This window comes from Elaeis guineensis, chromosome 16, assembly GCF_000442705.2.
Source record: "Elaeis guineensis isolate ETL-2024a chromosome 16, EG11, whole genome shotgun sequence".
NCBI lineage: Eukaryota > Viridiplantae > Streptophyta > Magnoliopsida > Arecales > Arecaceae > Elaeis > Elaeis guineensis.
In genome coordinates, this window is record NC_026008.2 from 17,669,011 (window position 1) to 17,696,511 (window position 27,501).

Below are 27,501 nucleotides of genomic sequence, written 5' to 3' on the forward strand. Positions count from 1 at the left end.
GAGAAACCAAATTAAAATAAGTCATAAGATAGAATCCTAGTAAGACTAGGATTCCACCTTGCGCCACATAAGCCTTCCCCACGCTCTCTCTCTTATTCAACGCCAATCTCCACTTATTTTGTATGACAAAAGCCCTCTCCCAGGTCTCTCCCACGTTGACAAATGGTTTCCTCTCTTCTTTCTTACATGGAAGGTGGTTTGGATCAAATAAAAAAGGAATAAGTTTGGATTTCGAATTCTATGAGATAGAGTTTTAGAAATCCAAAACTCTTTCAATTTTGCATCGAATTTATTCAATTTTTTTTTAGAATTTTTATGAATTTTAAGGTATACATTATGCACCCTTTTCTGGTGATCCATGCATGAAAATATGGAGGAGGTGCTCAAGAGTTGGGCGCCCCTTAACTTGCCATGTTTGGATAAGCCATGACTAGGTATTTGACCTAGACAAGGACTCTATCATATCTCTTTATATAAAATGAGTTTCTTTATAAAATTTTTAGTGAAGATAGATATTTAAGAGTCCTTTTTTCCATCCAAAAATCAGAGAGAAAGACCTTTGGGTCTTGAAGATATAAAAGATACAAGCTAGGGTGTCTAGAGAGAAAAACGTGAAGAAGAAGAGGGTCTTCTTCTAGGTTTTTTGTTTTCATATCTTTCCTCTCTCCATCTTGAGTTTTCTTAGAGCATCTCAGATCTGAAACTCCTCCTTTTACTTTCCATCTTTGGAAGAGTCCAAATCAAGAAGAAGGAGGCACCTGATCAACCATCAAAGAAGGATCAGCGCAGTATTAGCATACTGTGCTGATTTTCTGAAGCAGGACTTCTGATCGAGATTCGTGGGCTCGTGTGGATGACTCCTAGAGCCCGGATGTGTGTGCGGCTTGCAACATTATCCTTAAGCCCGGATCAGTGAGGTTAGAGCATCTAACTTGCAAGGTAATAGATCTGATCTATTGTTTAATACATACATTAGATGTGGTATAGAAACATGTTGATATGATCAACATGTGGTTCATGCTATATTTATATATTTTAATTTTTGATTTAATGCTATGTAATAATCATGTAATAGGATCTTAGATCTAGGGATTCTCTAATTTTAGAAAATAAATTTTGATTTATTTTAGTCTTCCGCTGTATGATCTTGAAAAAGTTTCAAGATCTAACCCTGAAACCCTAGATCTGGTTCCTACAATTACATGATTATTTATACATGCTTAGATTATTTTTTAGATTAGATCTAATTTATAATTTGATTATTAAATCTAAAATTAAAATTTTAGATCAATCACAAACTGCAAGGTTGTCCTGCTGTAAGGTTTACCCCTTACAGTGCAAAGGTTGTCCTAGTTTGTGTAGATCTATCTTTAATCACAAATTTGTTAGATATGATCTAGATTAAATTTATGATTTACTAGATTTAAAAAATATTTAAATCTAAAATAAAATCTCTTTGTTAATAATTTTTGTGCAAAGAAATTGTTTAAAGTTGAAATTGTTTCAATTACATGAACCTGTTTAGATTAGATCTAAAGTAGTTTCATATTTATTTCACTTGTATCTTGATTATGAATCAAACATGCAATATGGTTGGTAGAATTATATTGTAAAATTATTTTACAAATATGAAAATTATTTTTTAAAAAGCCAAACCCAACCCTCAGCCCAAAATTTAATTAAGAATTAAGAAGTTGTTTGATTAGGTTCTAGGATTGTGAATTGAAGAACCTAAGACACAAATCATAACACATTGGGTTAATGGGTTAGTGGGAATTAGGTCTATTAATTGGGTTAGACCTATGGTTAGATTAAAGATGGACTTAATTAGAGAATTGACTAAATCTAATCAATTGTTGTCTTAGATTAGGTCAAGGATTCTCTAGATCAATTACAATAGTTGTAGTTGGTCAAGTCCATGTCTTTAACGAGAACCAAATGGACTTGATTCTTGGCTAGGCGGTCTAGCACGAACTATTAGGTTGATCTAATCGAAACTAATTAAACCAGTTGGTGTCTAAGGTAAACCAGACCGGTGGTTTTTAATTGGGAGCCCGCTTACCTGGCCATTTCTGATGGTGTCTAAGGCAAGCTTTGGCAGACCCTCCCACTGATCGAACTTACCTGGCCTCTTGGTGAAATTATATTTTGATCGGATCACTTGACTATTCGAGCTGACCCATGTCAGCTAGGTAAATTAGTGTGACTGATTTAGGTGCTCCTAGACCAGCCCTTTTAATGGTCTCCCTTAAGCTGACTTGGTGAAGCCAGTGGGAGGATCATGATAAGCTGGTTCATCTGACCTCATCCTCTAAATTATTTAAATCCTCTAAAATTATTAGATCCTTAAAATGACAAAGTTATGGAGATAACTGAGTCATAGCCTCCCATTAAGGTGTTTGATAATGAGTCCATTAACTCAATAATCATTGCAGACCCAAAGGCCTGGTGCTTGTTGACTAATGGAATTATCACTCATCATATGATGACTTGAAAGTGTCTCTCTAATGGTGGTTAGGTGAGCCAACCAAAGTTGGATTTAATCATTCGTTGGTTAGATACACCAAGTATGATCATGTTAATGGTTGGACCTAACTGGTCCTTACAGTGGAGGCCAAAGCCTACTGATTAGGTTTCTGGGGCAAAATTAAAATTACTAGAAATTATTTAGAGAAACAATTGGTTATGAACCTACCCTTAGATGTACATGGGTTGACCAACCAAAGTTGGGCTTGTGTGCAGTCTAAGTGGATTCTAGTACCCGCTAAGGAATTAGGGTAATTCCTCGAGTTGGAGGTAGAGGCTACCAATTCGAATAAAATAGTGGGAGAAACTGTTTGATTAAAGTCCAAATCTTTAGGTTTAATGAATCAATTACTAATTAGGTTATGGTTCTCCTTTGTGCAAATATGGCCACTTCCCTATCGCTCCGATCATTGTTGGACAATGATAAGTTGGTGGGATCCAACTTCGGTAGCTGGTACCAAAAGTTGAAGATAGTCCTGGAGCATGAATGAATCCTATATGTGATAATGGATCCTGCACCTGAGGAGCCAGCTGTCAATGCACGTGGAACAGTCAGAGACACTTACCAGAAGTGGCTCAGTGACCGGACCACGGTGCACTGTATCATGCTGGCTGCTATGAGCAACGAGTTCTATCGTAGATTCGAGACGGCTCAGCCAAAGGACATGCTTCAAGTGTTGGAGGATGCCTTTGGCACACCCGATGACATGGAGAGGCACAAGACTAGTTGTGCCATCTTCAATGCCAAAATGCAGGATGGTGCCTCTATCACTAATCATGTATTGTATATGATCGAGCTGATGGAACGATTGAGCAAGCTCGGCTTTTCCTTGCATGAACAGCTTGGGAAAGATGCAATACTGAACTCACTGCCCAAGTCTTATCTCCCATTCCTCACTCATTATAGAATGACAAAGCCTGAAGTAAACTACCATGGGTTACTGGGGTTGCTTCAGAACTTTGAGAAGGATCACCAACTCCTCAAGGAGTCGGTGAACTCAATGGGAGGTTCGTCTTCTGGTTCTCGACCCTTTAAGAAAGGGAAGAAGAGCAAGAAGAAAAAAGTGAAGAAGGTGCAAGTTCAGGCTGGGACATCAGTGTAGAGCCAGACCAAAAAGATCAAGCCCGATAAGAGTCTATTCTACTGGCAAGCACCCTAGATTAGATAGTGTGTCAGATATCTACTTTTGGCACTGTAGGCTAGGTCATATAAACAAAAACAGAATAAACAGGTTGACTCAAGAGGAAATCTTCGAAGTCAGTAATTGTGAATCACTTCCAACCTGTGAGTCCTGTCTTCTTGGTAAAATGACCAAGTCACCTTTTACTGAAAAAGGTGAGAGAGCTACTGAGCTCTTGGGCCTAATACATACTGATGTATGCGGGCCCATGAGCACCAGTGCTAGAGGTGGATATTTCTACTTCATAATTTTCACGGATGACCTATCCCGAAATGGATATGTCTATCTGATGAAACATAAGTCGGATTCATTTGAAATGTTCAAACGATTTCGAAGTGAAGTAGAAAAATAAACTGGGAAGAGTATTAAAACTCTTCGATCTGATCGAGGAGGAGAATACCTTTCTAGTAAATTTCTCACATATCTAGGAGAGAATGGGATTCTCTCCCAATGGACTCCTCCAGGAACACCACAGCATAATGGTGTGTCTGAAAGGAGAAATCAAACTTTGTTAGACATGGTCCGATCCATGATGGGTTTTACTAGCTTGCCGATATCCTTCTGGGGATATGCACTTGAATCGGCCAGTTATCTGTTAAATAGGGTTCCAAGTAAGTCTGTAATTAAGACTCCATATGAGATATGGATGGGACGTAAGCCAGCACTTTTACACCTTAGGGTCTGGGGGTGCCCGGCCTATGTCAAACGATTAGTCACAGACAAACTTGGACCTAAGTCTGACAAATACTCATTCATAGGGTACCCCAAAGAGACAAAAGGATATTTTTTCTACCATGTTGATGAACAAAGGTGTTCGTCATCCTTAAGGCAATCTTTTTAGAAAAGGAGATCCTTGGTGAAGGAACTGTTGCCTCTAAGGTTGAACTTGATGAAGTTCAACAGGTAGAAGGACCGACACCAATAGCTGAACCTGAGTCGGATATGATTAGATCAGATCTGGAGCTCAATATACCTGCACCATTAAGGCGATCCGGTAGAGTACCGCATCAGCCAGACAGATACTACAGTTTCTTGATCCGGGATGGTGATCCCATCGAACTTGATGAGAATAATGAGGATCTGATCACCTATATGGATGCAATGCAGAGACCTGATTTCGAGAAATGACTTGAAGCCATGAAATCCGAAATAGAGTCCATGAAGGTCAACGATGTATGGACATTGGTTGACCCACCTGAAGGGGTTAAACCCATTGGGTGTAAATGGGTCTTCAAAAGGAAGAGGGGTGCAGATGGAAAGGTGGAGACCTATAAAGCCCGTCTGGTCGCCAAGGGGTATCGTCAATGTTATGGTATTGACTATGATGAGACATTTTCCCCTGTGGCAATGCTCAAATCCATTCGGATAATGCTTGCAATAGCTGCCCATCTGGATTATGAGATCTGGCAGATGGATGTAAAGACAGCTTTCCTGAATGGAGAGCTGATCGAAGAGATGTATATGATACAACCTGAGGGGTTTACATCCACAGATGAGTCCAAGGTGTGCAAGCTTCAGAGATCCATTTATGGACTAAAGCAAGCTTCTCAGAGTTGAAACATGCATTTTGATAAGGTGATCAAAACGTATGACTTCATTAAGAATGGAGAAGAGCCCTGCATCTATAAATGGGCAAATGGTCCAGTTGTAGTATTCTTTGTCTTGTACGTGGATGACATTCTCTTAATCAGGAATGACGTCCCCGCACTACAGGGAATAAAAGTTTGGTTGTCATCACAGTTCTCCATGAAGGACTTGGGTGAAGCATCCTACATCCTAGGAATGAAGATCTATAGGGATAGATCTAAAAGGATGCTTGGGTTATCCCAGTCCATGTACATAGACACTGTGCTGAAGAGGTTCAGCAAGGAGAATTCCAAGAAGGGCTATCCATCGATAGGCCAAGAAATTTCTCTCTCTAAGAAGGATTGTCTGACAACTCTTGAAGAGAGAGAGCGTATGAGTAGAGTCCCATATGCTTCAGTCGTGGGATCTATCATGTACGCCATGACATGTACAAGATCAGACGTAGCATACTCACTAGGAGTAGTGAGTAGATACCAATCTGGTCCTGGAGAAAATTAATGGAAAGTGGTTAAAGCCATCCTTAAGTATTTGAGAAATACTAAGGACCAATAGTTGGTTTATGGCGAGTCAGATCTGAAACTTGTGGGGTTCACAGACTCTAGCTTTCAATCTGACCATGATAACAGTAGGAATGTATCGGGTTATATCTTTACTTTGAATGGTGGAGCCATCTGCTGGAAGAGTTTCAAGCAACATACTGTGGCGGACTCTGTTTGTGAAGCAGAGTACATCACAGCATCGGATGCCGCGAAAGAAGCTGTGTGGCTAAGGAAATCCATCACTGAGCTCGGAGTAGCACCCTCCCTCGATGGTCCAGTCCTGCGCTACTGCGACAGCACTGGTGCCATAGCTCAGGGGAAGGAACCCAAAGCACATCAGCGGATGAAGCACATCTTACACCGCTTCCACCTGGTCTGAGAGATCATGGATCGAGGTGATGTCGACCTTCAGAAGATCGACGGAAAGGAGAACCTAGCCGACCCCTTCACTAAAGCCTTGGCGATAAAGGAGTTCGACAACCACAAGTCGAAGATGGGAATTAGATACTATGCCGAGTGGCTTTAGGACAAGTGGGAGTTGTTGGGAAATGTGTCCCAAAAAGCCAATCGTCAAGCTGTTGATGGTTGAGCAACCAAGTATTGTAATTGATTTGTTAATAAATAAAATATATTTGGCATCTTCATCATAAGCTTTCATCTTCTAATGAACTCCGTTGTTATGATGAAGTCCTTAGGACTATTTAAGTTCGATAAAGAGAGGATTTATCGATTAGTCCTTAAAACTGTTCACGACCAAATGATAAGCTGTTAATAAGGATGACAGCTTCTATCGAGCATAGGTCGCTGTAGGCCATATGGGTTGGTTGTCCTCTTAACCAAGGAGTGTGGAGACACTAGTATGGCATACAGGTGAGATGTAAGGGTACATCATCATTGAACGTGACCAACTCCAGAGTATTCTGCTGTCGAGAATGTCTCTGATGGGATATAGGTATAAGTGTCCCTTAGACTTGAGATTGCCTCAGTGACTTGCAAGCAACTCACTGTGCTTTGGTACTGGACTAACTGAATTTGTAATTTAGGGACGGAAGGCTTCTGGGCACAGTCAAGTACTTGCGAAGTCAGAGTGTGATCGAGATGGGATTGACCACTCCAAGAGTTGGAGAAGAATGAGTCACTGTATTTCAATTTAGCAAAACCTTGGCCAGGGTAATCCATCAGATGGATTTGATATTTTGAAATACAATGTGGACAACCTGATCAGAGTTGACAGTTGAACTCTGGGGTGTCCTATGATCATTTTGGTCAAGGGGATGAATTATATGAAAACTATATCCGCATGGGTTCTAAGGATGTTGTTCTACACAATTGACCTATCCGGTCGTCGGGTACCATTGCTAGATGGTCACTTCGATTGATACAGAAATTTATTCCTGTGCTACTGACTTAGGTTCGGACCTATGAGGTCACACACATTAGAGTTCGTGATCCGATCGGATGGTTGATCAACGATTAAGAATCATTCTAGGGTTAAATGATCAATACGATTGACATTTAACCCAGTGCAAGTATTGCAGGAGGATCGATTAGCAATTTGATTGCTAATTGGCTTAATTTGATTAAGCCAATGGGCTGAGATTAAGTATAATTAAATATGATTTAATTAAATTTATTTTGGGCTTGATTGGATCAAGTCCAATTGGTTTATTGGATAAGCCAAGTGCAAGGAAAAAACTAGTCCTAGTTCAATTAGGACTTGGGTCAATCTAATTTCTAATTTGATTAGAAAATTAAATCAGATTTAAATCTAATTTAATCTGATTAAATTAAGTTTTTAATTGGGTTAAGATCTATTTTAATTAGGTTGATCTAATTTTGGTTTGATTTGGTTTGAGAAACCAAATTAAAACAAGTCATAAGATAGAATCCTAGTAAGACTAGGATTCCACCTTGCGCCACATAAGCCTTCCCCACGCTGTCTCTCTTATTCAATGCCAATCTCCACTTATTTTATGTGACAAAAGCCCTCTCCCAGGTCTCTCCCACGTTCACAAATGGTTTCCTCTCTTCTTTCTTACATGGAAGGTGGTTTGGATCAAATAAAAAAGGAATAAGTTTGGATTTTGAATTCTATGAGATAGAGTTTTAGAAATCCAAAACTCTTTCAATTTTGCACCGAATTTATCCAATTTTTTTTTGGAATTTTCATGGATTTTAGGGTATACATTGTGCATCCTTTTCTAGTGATCCATGCATGAAAATATGGAGGAGGTGCTCAAGAGTTGGGCGCCCCTTAACTTGCCATGTTTGGATAAGCCTTGACTAGGTATTTGACCTAGACAAGGACTCTATCATATCTCTCTATATAAAATGAGTTTCTTTATGAAATTTTCAGTGAAGATAGAGATTTGAGAGACCTTGTGCCATCTGAAAATCAGAGAGAAATACCTTTGGGTCATGGAGATATAAAAGACACAAGTTAGGGTGTCTAGAGAGAAAAATGTGAAGAAGAAGAGGGTCTTCTTCTAGGTTTTTTGTTTTCATATCTTTCCTCCCTCCATCTTGAGTTTCATGAGAGCGTCTCAGATCTGAAACTCCTCCTTTTACTTTCCATCTTTGGAAGAGTCCAAATCAAGAAGAAGGAGGCACTTGATCAACCATCAAAGAAGGATCAGCGCAGTACTAGCATACTGTGCTGATTTCCTGAAGCAGGACTTTTGATCGAGATTCGTGGGCTCGTGTGGATGACTCCTAGAGGTCGGACATGTGTGCGGCTTGCAACATCATCCTTAATCCTGGATCAGCGAGGTTAGAGCATCTAACTTGCAAGGTAATAGATCTGATCTATTGTTTAATACATACATTAGATGTGGTATAGAAACATGTTGATATGATCAACATGTGGTTCATGCTATATTTATATATTTTAATTTCTGATTTAATGCTATGTAATAATCATGTAATAGGATCTTAGATCTAAAAATTCTTTAGTTTTACAAAATAAATTTTGATTTATTTTAGTCTTCCGCTGTATGATTTTGAAAAAGTTTCAAGATCTAACCCTGAAACCCTAGATCTGGTTCCTACACTACAGCAGCCAACCATTCCCCGAGTCTCTCCTGGACTTCTTCCGGCCACGGATGACCCTACTCTGAACTCCTTTCGAGCTTCGTTAGCATCCGAGCTTCCCTGACAATGAGATTTCTACAGTAACCAGACTCCATCCAAGTTTCTACGACGATCGATCACCTCCCGGATCCTAATCGAGCTCCTGCGAGAGTCAAACTTCTGCTATGAACGGTCTACTCCGAACTCCTACAGTGGGCTGTCTGCCCCAGGTATCTCCTATAAGCAAATTTCTTCCAAACTTCTATTACAGGTAGACTCCAGCCGAGCTACTCCATAGCGAGTGGGCTCTGGATGAACTTCTACAGTGGGACACTACTCCGAGCTTCCACGATAACTGGTCCTCGCCCGAGCTCCTACAATAAACGGCCCCCTTTCGACCTCTCACGAGAATCGAAGCCCATCCAAACTTCTCCAGTGGATGGATTCCAGATGAGCTTCTATGACGGACGAGATCCAGCAACTGGGTCCCTGCGATAGCCGATCGCCTTCGATGTCTACCGAGCCTCCCCAGTGCTATCCGAAGTCCATCGCCGGCCGACCTCCTACCAGGCTCCCTATAAAATCAGACTTCTCCGACGGATGATCTTTGGATGAGCTTCCACATCAGATAAATTCCAGATGGACTTCCCTAGCGATCGAACTTCTCCGAACCTCGTCAACAAAAAAATCTTCATCCGAGCTCCTACAGCAGGTGACTCCCGCCTGAAAGGTCAGCACTCGACGTGCCCGACAATAGTAGATTCATCAGTGACCTCGAAACATCCGAGCCTCTCCTAGAATGATGATGTAAAGAGCCATTCTGCTCCATCAAGCATCCCAGTCGAGATTCAGCCGACGGATCCAAACTCTCTGACAATCCACAACAAGGGCCACTACCTTACTCCACTCGCTGCAACGGATTCCACGCGGTTCCACCACTCTCTGACAAGCCACGATAAGAACCGCCATCCTGCTCCACTCTCTGCAATGGATTCCATGCAGCTCCACCCCTCTCTGGAAAGTCTCGACAACGGACACCACTCCACTCTCCGCAACAAGCTCCACGTGGCCCTGAACGATCCCTGACACCACTACTCTCCGTAACAAACTCCACGCTGCTCTGAGCGGTCCACTACCAGACGGTTACAGACATCGCTTTTGGTTAATTACACCCTTTGTCTATAAATAAGGACCCCTAGATACATTCTTCTCTAAGCTGGTAACTCTATCTCAAAACTCTGCCAAAATTTTCGCTCGAGCACTCCATTTCTGTTGAAGTAGAGTACTGACTTGAGCATCGAAGGGTCTTGCCGGAGCACCCCCAACTCCGGTTTAGACTTTCTTTGTAGGTCCCGATGGAGGCCGCGGTCATCCCAGCTCCAGCTTCTCCGACTTTGATGAAATTCTGCACCAATAGAATTGGCATTAGAGGAAGGGTCTGTGTCTTTACAGTACCCTTGTTCTTAAAGGAGTGCTCAACGATACTGATTCCGATCATCTTCTCTGACATCCTCTTCTCTTTTTTCTACTAGATCTTCACCCGATGCCTCCCCGTAAAGCATCCACCAGGCAATCCATGGCCTCCACGGTCAGATCTCAGGCTCCAGCCTCACCTCCAGTTTCCCAGGCTCCTCCTCCTCCAGCAACGATGGTCGGTGCGAAGCAATTCGACCTGCTGGTTCAGCAGGTTAGAGGCCTCACTGAAGTGGTGCAGGCCATGCAATAGCAACAACAGTCACAGGCATTGGTGCGGTTGGAGAGAACATCGTCGGAATTCCAAAATCCGGCGGTAGGGTGGGCCACTTGGGCCAGTCGCCCCATCTTTCCCGAAAAGATAAATCCGAGGGTGGAGAGCCCTCAGTCCGATCACGATTCTACTCCCAGAGGATCTCCACCTCCATTCTGCTCGAAGATCCTCGAGACCCGTAGTCGAGAGGACTTCTTGGATCGAAGGCTCCAAGAGATGAATCGACGGATTGAAGAACTCCGCCACGCTTCCCCTACTTATGGTGAGGACATCTGTACTGACCCTCCCTTCTCTCAAATGATCATGCAGGAACCGATCCCGCCAAACTTCAAGCTCCCCCAATTCGAAAGCTATGATGGGACTTCAGACCCGGTCGACCACCTGGAGGCCTTCCGAACAATGATGCTGCTCCATGGTGCGCCAGACGCCATTCTGTGCCAAGCTTTTCCATCCACCTTGAAGGGAGCAGCAAGGAACTGGTACTCGATGTTGAAGCCGGGTATCATCTTTTCCTTTGATCAGATGAGCCACCAGTTCGTGGCTCATTTTGTTAGCAGCCGGCATCCCCAGAGAGGTTCAGAGTCCCTCATCAACATCAAGCAAGAGAGGGGGAATCCATCCGAGCTTACTTCAACCGTTTCAACGTCGCTGCATTGAAAGTTCGGAACTTGGACCAATCGATCGCGATGGCCGCTCTGAAAGGCGGCCTTCAGAAGAATGACCTTCTGTTCTCCTTGGAAAAGAAGTACCTCAGTGATTTTGCCGATTTGCTGGCTCGGGTCGAAAGGTATGCCCGAGCAAAAGAAGCTTTCAAGATGAAGGATGAGGAGACCGTGAGAGAGCGACAGGCGGGAGACTCGAGCAAGCCCACAGTTAAAAAAGGGCCGAGTGAAGCTCGACCATGCTCTCGAACTCCTCTTGGGCACAGGCACGCCCGGACTCCTCCCCGAGCTCGTAAACAGAGAAGTCCAGACCATCGAGTTCGGTGAGGCTCTCATTCCGAGAGATTCCACAGCTACGCCCCTCTCAACGCATCGAAAACTCAAGTGCTGATGGAGGTTAGGGAGCAGCTCCCAAGGCTGGAGAGGATGCACTCGCACCCCAAAAAGTGTAACCCAAATAAATTCTGCCTCTATCATCGTGACCACGGCCATGATATGGAGGAGTGTATTCAGCTCCAAGACAAGATCGAGGAGCTCATTAGATGAGGTCGGCTCGACAGATTCATTCGACGCCGACCTGAAGGAAGAGAAGATCGGCCTAGGACCCTGCCGCAGCCGGAACTGCCAAGGAGGGAGGAGCAGCCAGAAGATCGGCATCCAATTGGGATTATCAACTCCATCTCGGGGGGACCCCGACGGGGAGCAGACCTTCCACGGTTATAGGGTTCGAAAAATCTATGAATGTATTACCAACAACTTTGCCCTGAATGAAAATTCTCTTCATATTTGTGCATTCTTTCTTTTGGTATGAGCTTATAACGATGGAAGATAACTCCCCCATACAAACAAAATTAAGCATGTTAGGAATAGGAGGAGAACCTCGTCCTAACGTGAGCAAAGCTGAAGGCCTGATTTCTTAAAGATCGGATGAGGGGAGAGGCCCTTACAACGGCTCTTATGTGCCCCCATAGCCTTGTTAGGAACAGGAGGAGAACCTCATCCTAACATGAGCAAAGCCGAAGGCTCAATTTCTTAAAGACCGAATGGGGGGAGAGGCCCTTACAACGGCCCTTATGTGCCCCCACAGCCTTGTTAGGAACAGGAGGAGAACCTCGTCCTAACATGAGCAAATAAAGGCTTCATGAGTGCAAATAAAGGGGGGCCCATGGGTGCATTAATTGCATGAAGATAAGCTGGCTGTAGGAGGATTTGAAGCAAGCAGGCTTCATGAGTTTTTTTTGAAAGCGAGACCCAGTAGTTTGAATTTGCATGGACTTCATAGAGGAAACAGAGATGGAGCGCTGGTTTTACGTATGGATCTGAGTGATTTGAAGGAAGCTCACAAAGTCACGCGGGATTTGAAGCATGCGGAAGCAGAGCTGGTGAGTTTGCGGGTTCGGTCAGACGAGTCTGTAGCACCATTTGGGCAATTGTAAAGTCATCCGAATACCTAATTTAATAAGGATTCAAATACTGACTTCAATAAGAATTCTTGCTCTTCACGGGAGATGCATCCACTTCCGATCTATTAGTCCCATACCATGAGATCACAAGATCCTCTCACCTAATTTAATAAGGATTCAAATACTGACTTCAATAAGAATTCTAGCTCTTCACGGGAGATGCATCCACTTTCGATCTATTAGTCCCATACCGTGAAATCACAAGATCCTTTCTCCTTTCACACCTATAAAAAACCAAGGGAGGAGAAAAAATAAAAAAAAAAGCAAGAAAAAAATAGAAAAAAAAATTAAAAAGCTTTAGGGATCAAATATTGGAAGATTATGGAGTTAGAGAGAAATATGATGAAGCATGTAAATAGATTTTTATTTTCTTCTTTTTGTATTTAATTTTTATGCAATAAAATTTTGCTTTTATTTCATATCTTTTTGCTTTTTTCTGAGGTATTGATCCAGCCTACACGGTCTATACCTTCTCTTAACGTGCCGTAATATCTGGATAGGGTATGTGCTTAGGAAAGATAGATCGTGATATGCTAGATTAAATCTTATATCCTGTAATTGAATTTAGATAGTTTATACTCCAATAGGATGAGCTGTGATCTACTGATACAGTTCGTATCCCTTAGAGATAAACTATACTAATACCATAATTATAAGAATTAAATATTATAATATTAAAAATAAATAAATCTCTATGCATGGTGGATTCAAAATTTTTGAGTTATTTTTTTGAATTATTTTTTCTCATAATTTAATTTACATTTTTGATTTCTTGCTATTCTATTTCTTATTAACCCTTCTGCAATCAATTCTCTTTTATTTTTTTCATAAAAAAAAAGATAATCACCCTAAATCCCTATGGAGATGATCCCGACTCACTTTATCTATATAGTTTGAGTTGATTTTTATTTTTGACTGCCTACAACAGCGATCAACAGTTTACTCGTAGTCGTGTTGGAGCATCAAGTGTCAAAGAGATGAATTATACAGTAACTATATCCACATAAGTTTTAGAGTGTTGCTAGACATACATTCGGTCTATCCGGATGTCGGGTCCTATTGCTAAATGGTTACATCGATTAGTACAAGAATTATTCTTATGCTACCGACTTAGGTTTGAACCTATGGGGTCACACACATAGAAGTACTTATTTGATCAAATGGCTGATCAACAATTATGAATTGTTGAAAGATTTAATTATCAATTTGATTGATGATTAATCATATGCAAAGATTGTAATAAATTATTTATTAATAGTTAGTAAATTAGAGAAATAATTAATTAATAATATGATTATTAATTGACTCAATTTGATTAAGTAATGGTGATTGGATTAGGTCTAATTGGATTGGATTCAATTAGATTGGCTTTGGATTAATTGGATGCAGCCCTATTGAATAACAGGACCTATTCCAATTGATCTCAAAGATGCATGAATTTGAAATTATTCTAAATTAAATATAATTCAATTAGTTTTATATAGGCTTGGATTGGATCTAACCCTATTGAATAATAAGCTTGATTGGATTAAGCCCTAATATCAAATGAAGCACCAGATCTCCATCTCTGGATCAATAGGGTTTTAATCTAACTAATTCCCAATTGGGTTGGGGTCTAATTGGGCTAGGATCTAATTAGTTAGTTTGTTATAACTAATTCCTAAATTGGTTAAGATTGGATCCAAGGATTAGTTAGAGTTAGAACAAGATCTTGAATCCTATTGGAGAATAGGACTAAACCCAAACCCCATTTGATATTTATCTACGTGCTCCATTCTCCTTTTAACATGAAAAATAACTCATGCCCTATTATGATGCGCCACCCCATCCCAATCTCCTCTTTGTTGCCACCCCACTTCTTTGTTTCATCCATGGAAAAAATGGAGGTGCCCCATCTCTCTTCTTCATGTCGCCCAAAGCAAGGAGGGGGCGTCCAAGAGTTGGACGCCCCCACATCCCACACGCCAAGATCCTTTTTCTCCTCTTCTTTTTGATATATTTTCTAACCTTTTTCTTACTAATTTTTAGATATTAAAGAGAGACTTTTCTGTTGGTTATACAATAGAAAATTAGAGAAGAAAAGTTCTTCCCAAGGAGAGAAAGATCAAGAAAGAAGAAGGGTCTTCTTTCTTGCGTGCAGCCTTGAAGAAGAAGGAGTTCTTTTTTCAAATTTTTTTAATTTTTTTTTAAATAAAAATTAAAATAAATCTAACTTTTAATATATGGATTTAGAGAAAAAATATCAAAAAAAATTTGATTTGATTTTGAGGCTTCTTGAAGTTTTAGATCAAGAAAGAAGATGGATCTTCTTTCTAGCGCACAGCCTTGAAGAAGGAGTTCTTCTTCTATATTTTTTTTATATTTTTTTCTAAAATAAAAATAAAATTAGATAAAATTTTTAACATGAAAATTTGGAGAAGAAATATCAAAAAAATTTGATTGGGCATTTGGGGCTTTCTTGAGTTCTTGATCAAGAGGAAAAAGGGAGAAGAAGATAGCAGAACAGTTCTTCTCTTGGATTCTTCTTTTGGATTTTTTTGGATCTTAAATTTTATATAATTTTTAATATAAAAAATTAAATTAGATCTAATTTTTATCATAAAAAAATAGAGAAGAAAAGTTCTTCTCAAGGGCATGAAAGAAAGAGAAAAAGATTCTCTCTTATACATGAAAATTTGAGAAGAAAAGGTTCTTCTCTTGATCTCTATTGTAGATATCAGATGCATGGATCCAGGAAGAAAAGGAGAGGATCTCCTTATTCTTCAATTCTGTCATGTTCCTCTCAAATTAGCCAATGGATGGTGTCTTTGCAAGCTAGCACTCTCGGAGAGATCGATCAGCATGAAAACTTTGTGTGGATACCTGTAGAGGTCGGACGTGTGTGCGGCTGTCAAGCATCATGAAGAATCATCTACCATAGATTTTGGATGCGGTGATCTGCTACCCGCACTCAGGTATGAGATTTTGATCTCAATTAATTTTTAGATATAATCTAAATATGAATTAGATATGATCTAATTACACTTAGATATGTTCAATATATGCTAATTTTAGATTTTAGATGTACATACATGCATATTAGTTCATATCATAGATCCTATATGGTGATTTAGATTTGATCTAAGCATGTATTATAGATTAAATTATTTAATCTACATATACTCTGCTGCAAAATTTAAAAAATGCATGCATATCACCCACCACATTTTCCTTCAAATGGTATTAGAGCCAGGTTTGTTATGACATGAACATATATGCATATAGAGTTGAAATCTAGATTGAGCAATACATGAGATATGTTATGATCTGATTTTAGATATGATCTAATATAAAATCAGATCTAATACAATTTAGATTTGATCTAAATTTTTGCATATATGATATGTGAATAAAATTAGATGTTCTGAATAGCAAAGTATTCGGATTGGGTAATCACCAGGCCATCCGATCATAGGAGCAAGTAGGGTTATATGACCCTCTCTTCTCATTCAGTGGGGTGCTCTTCATGGTGTGTGGGGGTGCCACTGTGAGGTCCCATGAAAAAGAAAGTGAAAAGAGAAAACTTACTTTCTTGCAAAATCCTAGATCTTGAAATCTTAGGTGTTGTTGTATGTGATACAAGTTGCAAAGAAACTAGTTACATCTAATCTTAATTAATCAAAATTACTTTGATTAAAAATTATGAAAATTTTGATTTGAGCTAAAGGATTTTGTGATTTAATATAAAAGGTTTACATAAGAAATTATTTCATAACATTAACCCATGTTGATGCTATACTTAATTAAGAATTAAGAAATGTATAAAAGATTCTCTTTTATACATGGAAAATTGAGAAGAAAGGGTTCTTCTCTTGATCTCTATTGTAGAGATCAGATGCATGGATCCAGGAAGAAAAAAAGTGGGTCTCCTTATTCTTCAATTTTATCATGTTCCTCTCAAATCAGCCAATGGATGGTGTCTTCGCAAGCTAGCACTCCCGGAGAGATCAATCAGCACGAAGACTTCATGTGGATACCCATAGAGGCCGGATGCGTGTGCGGCTGCCAAGCATCATGAAGAATCATCTACCACAGATTTTTGATGTGGTGATCTGCTACCCATACTCAAGTATGAGATTTTGATTTCAATTACTTTTTAGATGTAATCTAAATATGAATTAGATATGATCTAATTACACTTAGATATGTTCAGTATATGCTGATTTTAGATTTCAGATGTACATACATGTATATTAATTCATGTCATAGATCCTATATTATGATTTTGATTTGATCTAAGCATGCATTATAGATTAAATTATTTAATCTACATATGCTCCACTGCAAAATTTTAAAAATGTATGCACATCACCCACCACGCTTTCCTTCAGGTATAACCCAATAGGTTACTATTAGAAATGTCTATTCAGATTCTTGCTACTGTCGCACACTATCTAGAGAAGTTGTCTCTAGTGGGAGGGCAAATGCTTTTATGAATTCAGGCAGTTTATGAGGAGTGGGTACTTCTATTTTTTGATGAGACAGTCAAAATATTTGACTTTATCAAAAATAAATGAACCATGCATTTGTGCAAGAAGATAAGTGGGAGTTCGACTAACTTCTTGGTTATATATGTGGGGACATACAGCATATTGGGAAGGTAGTCCTGATATTGCACTCGATCAATAATTTGCTTATCATAAAAATTTTCATAGAAATAGACTTGGATTAAGCATCCAATATACTTGGCATCTATAGAGATAGGTGTAAGTGGATGCAGGGCTTATCCCAGTCTAGGTATATAGAATTTAATGTTGAAAGGGTTCAACATGAATGGGTGTAAAGGTATTTACTTACCCATACATTTAATGTACCAAGCCTGATATGAATTATGCCTTATGCATAATCATTGATTTTAGGTAGATCCATGATAGAATCTTATGAAAATTGTGAAAAGCATACTCCAAGTACTTGAGAAGTACTAGAGGAGAAATGAATTGGAAAAGTTCCAAACAGCATACTATATTTGTTTCAGTTAAATATTGTTAGTAAAGATTGCTTAAGAAAGGTGCCTGATGAAGGGTTCATCATTAAGTTGGATCTGATCTCACCAACTACCCACGCATATCTTAGAAACTTTCACCTCATTCATGATATGATCATAAAATGAGCTAATTTTAAAGAACAGTATAATAGGACCAGTTCACTAAGCCATACACAGCAGCAGTGTAATTGCCAACCTGATTGTATGGACATCAGGTATAGGGGCGATTGGTTTTAGTGCAAGTGGGAGATTAAAATAATAGTGCCCTACAAGCCAATCACATAGGGATGCGATGGGATTTTTTTATTATCTTCTTGCTTATTTGCATGACATGAATTATTTTATTCATATGAGGATTATGTTTTATCATTTGCTACATCATTTTTATATGATTATAATAAACCTCATAGATTAGGATAATGATTTTAGGGCCATGATGAGATCATGCCAGTGAGACTTAAAATCTTGATAGCCCCAATTTAAAATATTTTAAGTCATTGGATCATCGAGTCAGGGATCGATGACTATGATAAGATTGGTACATCCTATATATGCTCGACAGAGAGGGTGGTTGATCTTATAACCACTTGTGTGGTGACACTAATACAAAAATGTAGGTGCTCTTTAGAGAATGAGTTCACTGAACAGACCTATAGAAAAAATATCTGATGGAGCCTTACAGCTTGTCAACAGATGATTCTTTAGAGAGAGTGGTGCATATGATCCTTTGACCTGAGATCACCATGGTATCTTGTGTGCATGGACCCTTACTTTGGTTTATTCTTTAGCACACCACTTTGACATGTGTGTGGGATATTCTGGGTATGGCAAAGTGTGCATGGAGATTGTGAGTGGTCAACAAAGAATCGATCACTCTTTGTAAGAGGAGAGAACATCCTATGTGATCTCATAGGATGATGACTCTAGAAGTCTCTAGCCAGAGCAGAGATGAATAATAAAAATAATTTTTACTAATTCATCAACCCTATCATCATCATCTGATCGAGATACATATAGTTAGGTATTTGGATTTGACATATTTTCATACCCATAGCCTTTTCGGGATGTTGTGTGATTGAAGGATTGAATTGCATGGTAACTCGCCATAGAAGGATAATTTTAGTATTTTTATCAAATTTTAAATCTTTCGGATAGTTATGACATATTACTAGATGTCAATCTTGACTTATAAACTCAACAGAATTAAAAGAATTTAATTTTAGAATCAATTAGGAAGAGTCCTAGTTGATTGGGACTCTTAAGCTCATTTAATCCAATCGGATTAGGATTTTGTCGAGAGTTTGGGTGCACTGCTGGCTAGATTTGGAATCCAATGTGTCACACACAATAAAAATTTAATCTTGGTCTAATTAATTTGAATTTATTATAAATTTAATGGGTTAATTAAATTGTTAGCACATGAATTAACCCAAGTTTTCAATTGGGTTCAGTGCAAAGGTGTTTGTGCTAACCTAGTCTTGTTGTCTTGACCTAATGTGATTAGATTTGAACCAGTTAATTTATTAATTGATTTTATCTGATTTTGTGGAAGAGCTCCACATGAAACCTACATCCTCAATGCCAAAAGCCATGCATAATTTAAGTGTCACACCCAAAATAAATTGTGATGAGAAGGAAGAGTCCTTCTCACCTACTCCTTTTAATTTTATTACATGTTCCACTTGTCCCTTAATTTTGTGCACCATGTGATGATGCCTTGGGATAATGTGGATGTGCAAGATGAGGTGGAGTCCTTCTCTTGGAAGGGACTCCATGCCAAATAATGTTGAGATGCCTCCTTTATTATGAGCATGGAAGTGGAAGAGTCCACTTCACTTGGGACTCTTAATTCTCCTTTATTTTCGTACGTTTTCTTCCCTCCACTGACCATATGATGGATTCTGGAAAATTATTGGTGTAGAAGTGGAGGAGTCCTTTTGCTTGAAGGTTCTTCCACACCCAAAACTTCTATATAAAGAATTTTATCTTTATGGGAAGTAATGGGATGTCGCTTGGGATATTGTTGCGGCAAATGTTGTTTCATCTCCCTAATTACCTCATAATTTTTACATGCCAATTTTTATGGGACATCAGAAGGAAGAGTCCTTCTTCTCCTTAACTTCTCCATGCCACTTATGATGGTGGTGATTTATTTCACCATGTGGAGAAGTTGGGATGCCAAAAGTTGGCATCCCATGGAATTAGATGGTGCCCCTTTGTAACCTATAAAAAAGAGGGTGCTACACCTTATCCCACGCCCTAAATTTTGGATGTTTTGGCATGAGAATGAGAGGGAGAAAGACTATAAAAATTCTAAAAAAAAATGTAAGAGAAGAGGGAGAGAAAATAGAAAGAAAGGGAGAAAGAAATTGGAAAGCATGTGATGCTTGTCTAAGAATCGGGTTGTTCAAATGTTGAACATCTGACTTATTTTTGTATGGTGTGAAACTTTGAGAAAAGATTCCTAGAGTGGTTCTAGTAGAGGTCATGAAGGCATACAAGCAATGGTGTAATCCACTCTTGTGAAGGACGGTCAGCAGTGCACTTGTGAAGATGGCTGCAGTGCCATGATGAGTTGGGAAGGGCCTTGATTAATTCTGTGTGGATCACCGTTGGAGGGTTTCTACTTTGGAGTTTCGTGGAGATCTCAAAATCACCAGTTCGTGATCTTCATGATAGTATATGACTTCTGGTCTTCTTCTTATATGATTGATTTGGTGATTTGATTGTAATCGTCAAGGGGTTCATAGGGTTTTTGAGTTCTGGTGGTTGTGTTTTAAATGTTAAACTTTATTTTCATTATTGTATACATGTTTAAAAAAAATTTTGAAATCTATATTTCACTACGTCACCAAAACCCAGCAGAAGATACAACTGAAAATATAATGCATTAGGGGCAATCAGCCCCTATTTGCAACTATTACAAATACATTCATATAATAAGCCATCACAGATACATTCACAGATATATCCATCACATAGGTGTAACTAGTCCATAACCATTCATCATACAATTTATAATAATTATAGAAAGATTAAAAATAAATAACCATATTATTCTAATTGTGATATCATTCATGCATATGTCAATCAAGATGTTTAAAATGTTGGAGCACGATCCCGGCTCCTCCCACGGACTTGGGTGCAGCAGAACCAGCAATGAATAGATCTGGAGTCGTCTGGACACGATCCAAGGCCCTTGACAAAATCAGCCTGGTTGCTGTCTTCTTCGTCAGCCTTTTGTTCCAGATGAAGAACACCTCTGAAACTACCTCTAAAAAATCCAAGATCTGGTACCCAACTAGATCAGACCAGGATCGAGGTCCTCCAATTTGTAGATCTTGAATCGGGGTATTCTAGATGGGAAAGAAGATAGATGGAGACAGACCTCGCAGATCTGTCCTGCTGCAGCCTTTCTTGTAGATCTGTTGATGGAGATCTCATTCGTTCCTCAAACGACCTCAGATCAACTCCAGATCTGAGAGAGACTTGTACCAACCTCTTCTCAAGAGATTTCAAGTCTTGGACCTAGTGTTTGGGTGCCTGCAAGAGGGGGAGAGCAGATCTGTTAGGCGGCTGCAAGGGGGAAGGGGCTAGCGCCTCCCCTTCTTCTCTTTCCTTTTATGGACTGGCGGCAAGAAACCCTAAGGTTTCTTGCTCTTGGGGCATGGAGAATTGCTGGAGAGAGAGGGAGAAGAGAGAGAGAGACTTGGGAGAAAGAGTTATCTATTTTCTTGGCTCTTAATCAAACCTATACACAGTACATGTATATATAAACACTGGGTCAAGTGACCCAAACCCAAAACTCCCTTGACCAACTCTATGGGAGATTAGGTTAACCCAAGCCCATGTACACCCATGACTCGACCTAATCTCACCTATCCTAGGTCCAGACCTGGCCCATAAAGAGTTGGTCCCTTGAGGCCCACATAACCTAGACCTCAAGAACCCGAAAGGCCCACAGCCTTTCAACCTAGGGCCCAACTAGCCCTAGAGCCTCCATGAAGCCCTCATGAATGATGGACCTTGGCCTTAGCCTTGGTCCCCTGGGCCTTGGGCACACCACCTGGATCATAACAATCTCCACCTTGGTGTCCCAAGGCCTCAACCAGGTCCACTCTGTCCTTGCGACTGTAGACCCATTTGCAGCCAATGGGCCTCTTCCCCTGTGGCAACTGCACCAATCGCCATGTCTGGTTCTGGTGGAGAGACTGCATCTCTTCGGACATCACCTAGACCCACCGCTCTCTGTCCTGGCTCTCAATAGCCTCCTGATACATATATGGGTCTCCATTCACTGTCACCAGGGCATATGACAGCATCTCCTCGAAGCCATATCGGTCCGATTGCCTGATGGTCCTCTTGGGCTTGTGTAGGGCAACATCGATATCAGTTTTCGGTCCAGCTCACTCCTATTGGACCTCTCCACCTAGATCATCCATCCGAGTCCTCTCCACTTGTGGAGACACCTTAGGTATGTTCTCCACCTGAATGTCATGTCCTCTCGTAGTACCTGCAAGAGGCAAAATAAAAGAGGTAAGTTGTCCAGCAGCACCCTGCTGGACCTCCTCCTGCTCCTGCTGCTCCTCCATGCCTGCTCACCTCCGTAGGACTGACTCCTCATCAAAAGTCACATCCCGACTAATGATGACCTTCTTTTTCAAGGGATCCCACAGCCTGTATCCCTTGACTCCTCGCGGATAGCCTAGAAACACCATCTTGCGTGATCTGGCGTCTAGCTTGCTCTACTCACCAGCTCCAATGTGTACATAGGCCGTGCACCCAAATACCTGTAGATGGCCCAGCCCAATTGTCTTCCCAGACCACACCTCCTCTGGAAGCCTGCCATCCAACCTGGTGTGAGGTGACCAATTGACCAAGTAACCCACTGCGTCAAGTGTGTCAACCCAGAACTCCTTTGGAAGCCCTGCCTGCAGCCTCATGCATCGTGCCTTTTCCAAAAGTGTTCTGTTCATCCTCTCGGCCACCCCATTCTGTTGTGGAGTCCCCTTAACTAAGACGTGTCTCCTGATCCCACACTCCTCACAGTAATCTTGGAACTCTCTGCTGGTGTACTCCCCGCCATTGTCTGACCTCAGACACTTCACGCTCCTCCCCTGCTCCTTCTCCACCTCAGCTTTCCAGATCTTGAACTTGGTGAAGACCTCAGACTTCTCTCTCATGAAGTAAATCCAGAGTTTTCTTGAGAAATCATCAATCAGGGTCATGAAGTATCTAGCCCCATTCCTGGCTAAAACTGGGGCTGGTCCCCACACATCCGTGTGTACTAACTCTAGAGGGGCTGCACTACGGGCTGTACTGATGTTAAACTAAACTCTCCTCTACTTTCCCATCTGGCAAGGCTCACAGATCTCCTCTGTAGCACCATCCTCCAGATCAGAGATGAGTCCTCTCCTGCTCAACTCCCTCAGCCCCCTATCACCCATATGGCCTAGGCGGTAGTGCCACATCCTGTAAGTCCCCTCCTGGTCCTGTGCTGCAGCTGCTGCATCAGACTCTCCGATCACCACAGATCCCTCTATGCGATAGAGGTTATTGTCCAACCTCCTGCCTCTCATCACCACCATAGCTCCATTGAAGATGTTCAGTACTCCACTTCTAGCCCTACTGCTGAAGCTGTATCCACTGCGGTCCAAGTAGCCTAGTGACACCAGATTCTTTTCCAGCTCCGAGATGTGCTTTACATTTATCAATATCCTCACAATCCCATCAAACATCCTCACCCAGACTGTCCCTATCCCAGCCACCCTGCAAGGATGATTGTGGCCTAGAGTCACTGATCCCTCATCTGTCTTGGTGTATGTCCCAAACCAAGACCTGTGTGGTGTGTAGTGATGTGAGCACGCAGAGTCTAGTATCCACTCCTCTGTGTAATACCTGTGACCATCTGATACCACAAGTAGATCATCCTCCACCTGCTGCCCAGCAACTGCACTCATTGATTCTGAACCACTTCTTTCTCCCTTCTTGCTCTTCTATAGTGGACATTCTCGCTTGAAGTGCCCGAACTCATTTCACTTGAAGCATTTCACCTCTTTCTTTCCCTTCCTGGACTTGGACCGCCCCCTGGACTTGCTTCTACCTCTGTCTCTACCTGTCCTCTCCCCTACTGCCAAACCCTCCTAGGGAGCCCGATCTCTGGTCAACTTTTTCCTCTGCTCATTCGACCTCAGCACCGAGACCACGTCCTCATATTCCAGAGTCTCCTTGCCGTAGAGCAGTGTAGTCACCAAAGAATCATATGATCCTAGCAGCGAACACAAAAGCAACAGGGACTTGTCCTCTTCATCTAGCTTCACCCTGATATTTATCAACTCTGTGCACAACTGGTCGAACCTCTGAATGTGGCCAATCACATCAGATCCCTCCTGCATTCGAAGACTGTACAACCTCTTCTTCAGCATTAGCTTGTTGCACATATTCTTCCCCATGTACATGGTGTGCAACTTCGACCAAAGGCCCTTCGGGGTCTTTTCTTCCAGCACCGAATACAACGCCACATTCGCCAAATATCCTCTGATCATCGAGCATGCTTTCTTCTCCAACGATGCCCACTGTCTATCTGTCATTCCCTCAGGCTTCTCATCTAAAGCCTGATCCAGATCTGCTTGCACCAGAAGATCCTCCACCCGGATTTTCCACATGAAAAATTTTTTCTTGCCATCAAACTTCTCAAAATTGACCTTCATATTGCTGCCCATGACTGGATCCAAGCCAAACAAGCAATATAAATTCAAGAAGTGTAGAATATACCTTGATGGTACCTTGCTAAAAATTTTCAGCACTTGGGATCTTCAACTTCTCATGCTTGGAACCGCTTTCTCACCACCGTGGCTCTGATACCAACTATTGAAGCATGATCCTGGCTCCTCCCATAGACCTTGGGTGTAGCAGAACCAGCAATGAATAGATTTGGAGTCGTCTGAACACGATCCAAGGCCCTTGACGAAATCAACCTGGTTGCTGTCTTCTTCGTCAGCCTTTCGTTCCAGATGAAGAATGCCTCTGAAACTACCTCTAAAAAATCCAAGATCTGGTACCCAACCAGATCGGACTTGGATCGAGGTCTTTCAATTTGTAGATCTTGAATCAGAGTATTTTAGATAGGAAAGAAGATAGATGGAGACAGACCTCGCAGATCTATCCTGCTGCAGCCTTTCTTGTAGATCTGTTGATGGAGATCTCACCCGTGCCTCAAACGACCTCAGATCAACTCCAGATCTGAGAGAGACTTGTACCAACCTCTTCTCAAGAGATTTCAGATCTTAGACCTAGTGTTTGGGTTCCTGCAAGAGGGGGAGAGCAGATCTGGTAGGCGGCTGCAAGGGAGAAGGGGCTAGCACCTCCCCTTCTTCTCTTTCCTTTTATGGACTGGCGGCAAGAAACCCTAGGGTTTCTTGCTCCTGGGGCATGGAGAATTGCTGGAGAGAGAGGGAGAAGAGAGAGAGAGACTTGGGAGAAAGAGTTGTCTATTTTCTTGGCTCTTAATCAAACCTATACACAGTACATGTATATATAAACACCGGGTCAAGTGACCCAAACCCAAAACTCCCTTGACCAACTCTATGGGAGATTAGGTTAACCCAAGCCCATATATACCCATGACTTGACCTAATCTCACCTATCCTAGGCCCAGACCTGGTCCATAAAGAGTTGGTCCCTTGAGGCCCACATAACCTAGACCTCAAGAACCCGAAAGGCCCACAGCCTTTCAACCTAGGGCCCAACTAGCCCTAGAGCCTCCATGAAGCCCTCATGAATGATGGACCTTAGCCTTAGCCTTGGTCCCCTGGGCCTTGGGCACACCACCTGGATCATAACATAAAACATCTAGGGTTTTTTTTTTTTATTTGGGTTCAACTCTTGATCCAGCTTCAATTATAAGTCAACCATATGTCACCCTCTTGAGTTAAGTTAACTAATTCTTAAATAAACACCAATCAAATTAGGTTTGCAAAAATTTAGTCAACTAAAACTCAAGTCCTAATCAATTTAGGTCAATGACAATTTGGTTAACTTTAATTGAACATAGTTTCTAATCAAATTAGAACTATGAACCTGATTTGATCTATAATCATAAATCCTAATCAAATTAAGCTAATGAATTGTAATCAAAGCAAATCCATCGATAAAAAAATCTGAATCAATGTTTGAAGCATCCCTTCCATGATACAAATTTTCAGTCGCTTATATGACTAGGTCAAGAACCATGATGGAAGACCCCACCATGACCAATGCCCAGCCTTTGGTGGCCGGTCGTGGGTCTAGGGTGTGTACATCACATGTCACAACCCTTCACCTCGCACATCACATGCATAAGGCAGCAATTTTATAAAAAATTTAGATCATTAGATCAAGCCCAAACTTATCACCCAAGTCATGAAGCCATGGAATTACATACCAGGATTTCAATCATGGATAACATAACTGAAAGGAATATGCCCTATAAGCCAATCAAAATTTATATTTTGATAGATTTTTCTTGTAATCTTCCAAACTCATATAATTAATATTTTATAAAAAAAAAATATTTATTTTTTATCATATGCTACATCTTACTTTTTGTAATGATTATGATGAACTCCATAAATCAGAAAAATAATTTTAGGATTATGATGAGATCATACCTATGAGATCTAAAATCTTAAAAATTTTGATTTAGAATATTTCTAGTCATAGGAACATTGAGTAGGAGATCAATATTTCGGATAGATTAGCACTTCCTACGTATGCTCAATGGAGAGGGTGGCTGATCTCATAAGCTATTTGTGTGAGATACTAATACAAGGATATGGGTGTTCATTAGAGAATGAGGTCACTAAATTGGTCCAACTTAAGAAACATCTTATGAAATCTACTTATCCATCAAAAGATGTTTTCTTATAGCGGGAGTTGTGCATATAATCTTTTGACCTAAGACTACCATAGAACCTTGTATACATGAATCCATATTTTGGTTCATACTCATTCATGACTTAGTCATGTATGGGGTGATCTGGATATGGTGGAATGTATATGGAGGTTGTGAGTAGGTCAACATGGAATCGATCACTCCTGATAAGAGGAGATCGCATCCTATTGCTCTGATCGATTGATAATTCAGGAAGCCTTTGACTAAAGCAAAATAAAAATTAGAAAGAGTTTCTAATATTTTATTAATTGAATCATCATTAAAGATTAAAAAAAATATGAATATGATTTTAGATTTGACATCATTCTATATCCAGAGACATATTCAGGATGAAGGTTGATCGTAGGATCGAATTGTATGGTAGCTTTCCACTAAAAGATATTTTTGATATTTTTATTAAAATTTTATATCTTTTAGATAGATATGATATGTTGCTAGACGTCAATCTTATCTTGTGGATTTGATCAAATTAAAAAATTTAATTCGATCGCCAATTAGAAAGGATTCTAATTACTAAAATCTGGTTAGCTCGATTGGACCTAGATCTATTAGATTAAATTTTAATCAAATCAGATCGACTTGCACTCAGACCCACTACTAGCTAGATATGAAATCCAATGAGTCATACATAAAGAAAATTAATCAGAGTCCTAATTAGATTAGATCATATTTGCAAAATAGACATGCTAGCATATGTTGCAAATCCTAGCTCCTTGTTTCGAATCGAGTTCAAAATTGATTCCAGATTGGGCTAATTAAATCTGTTGGTGCA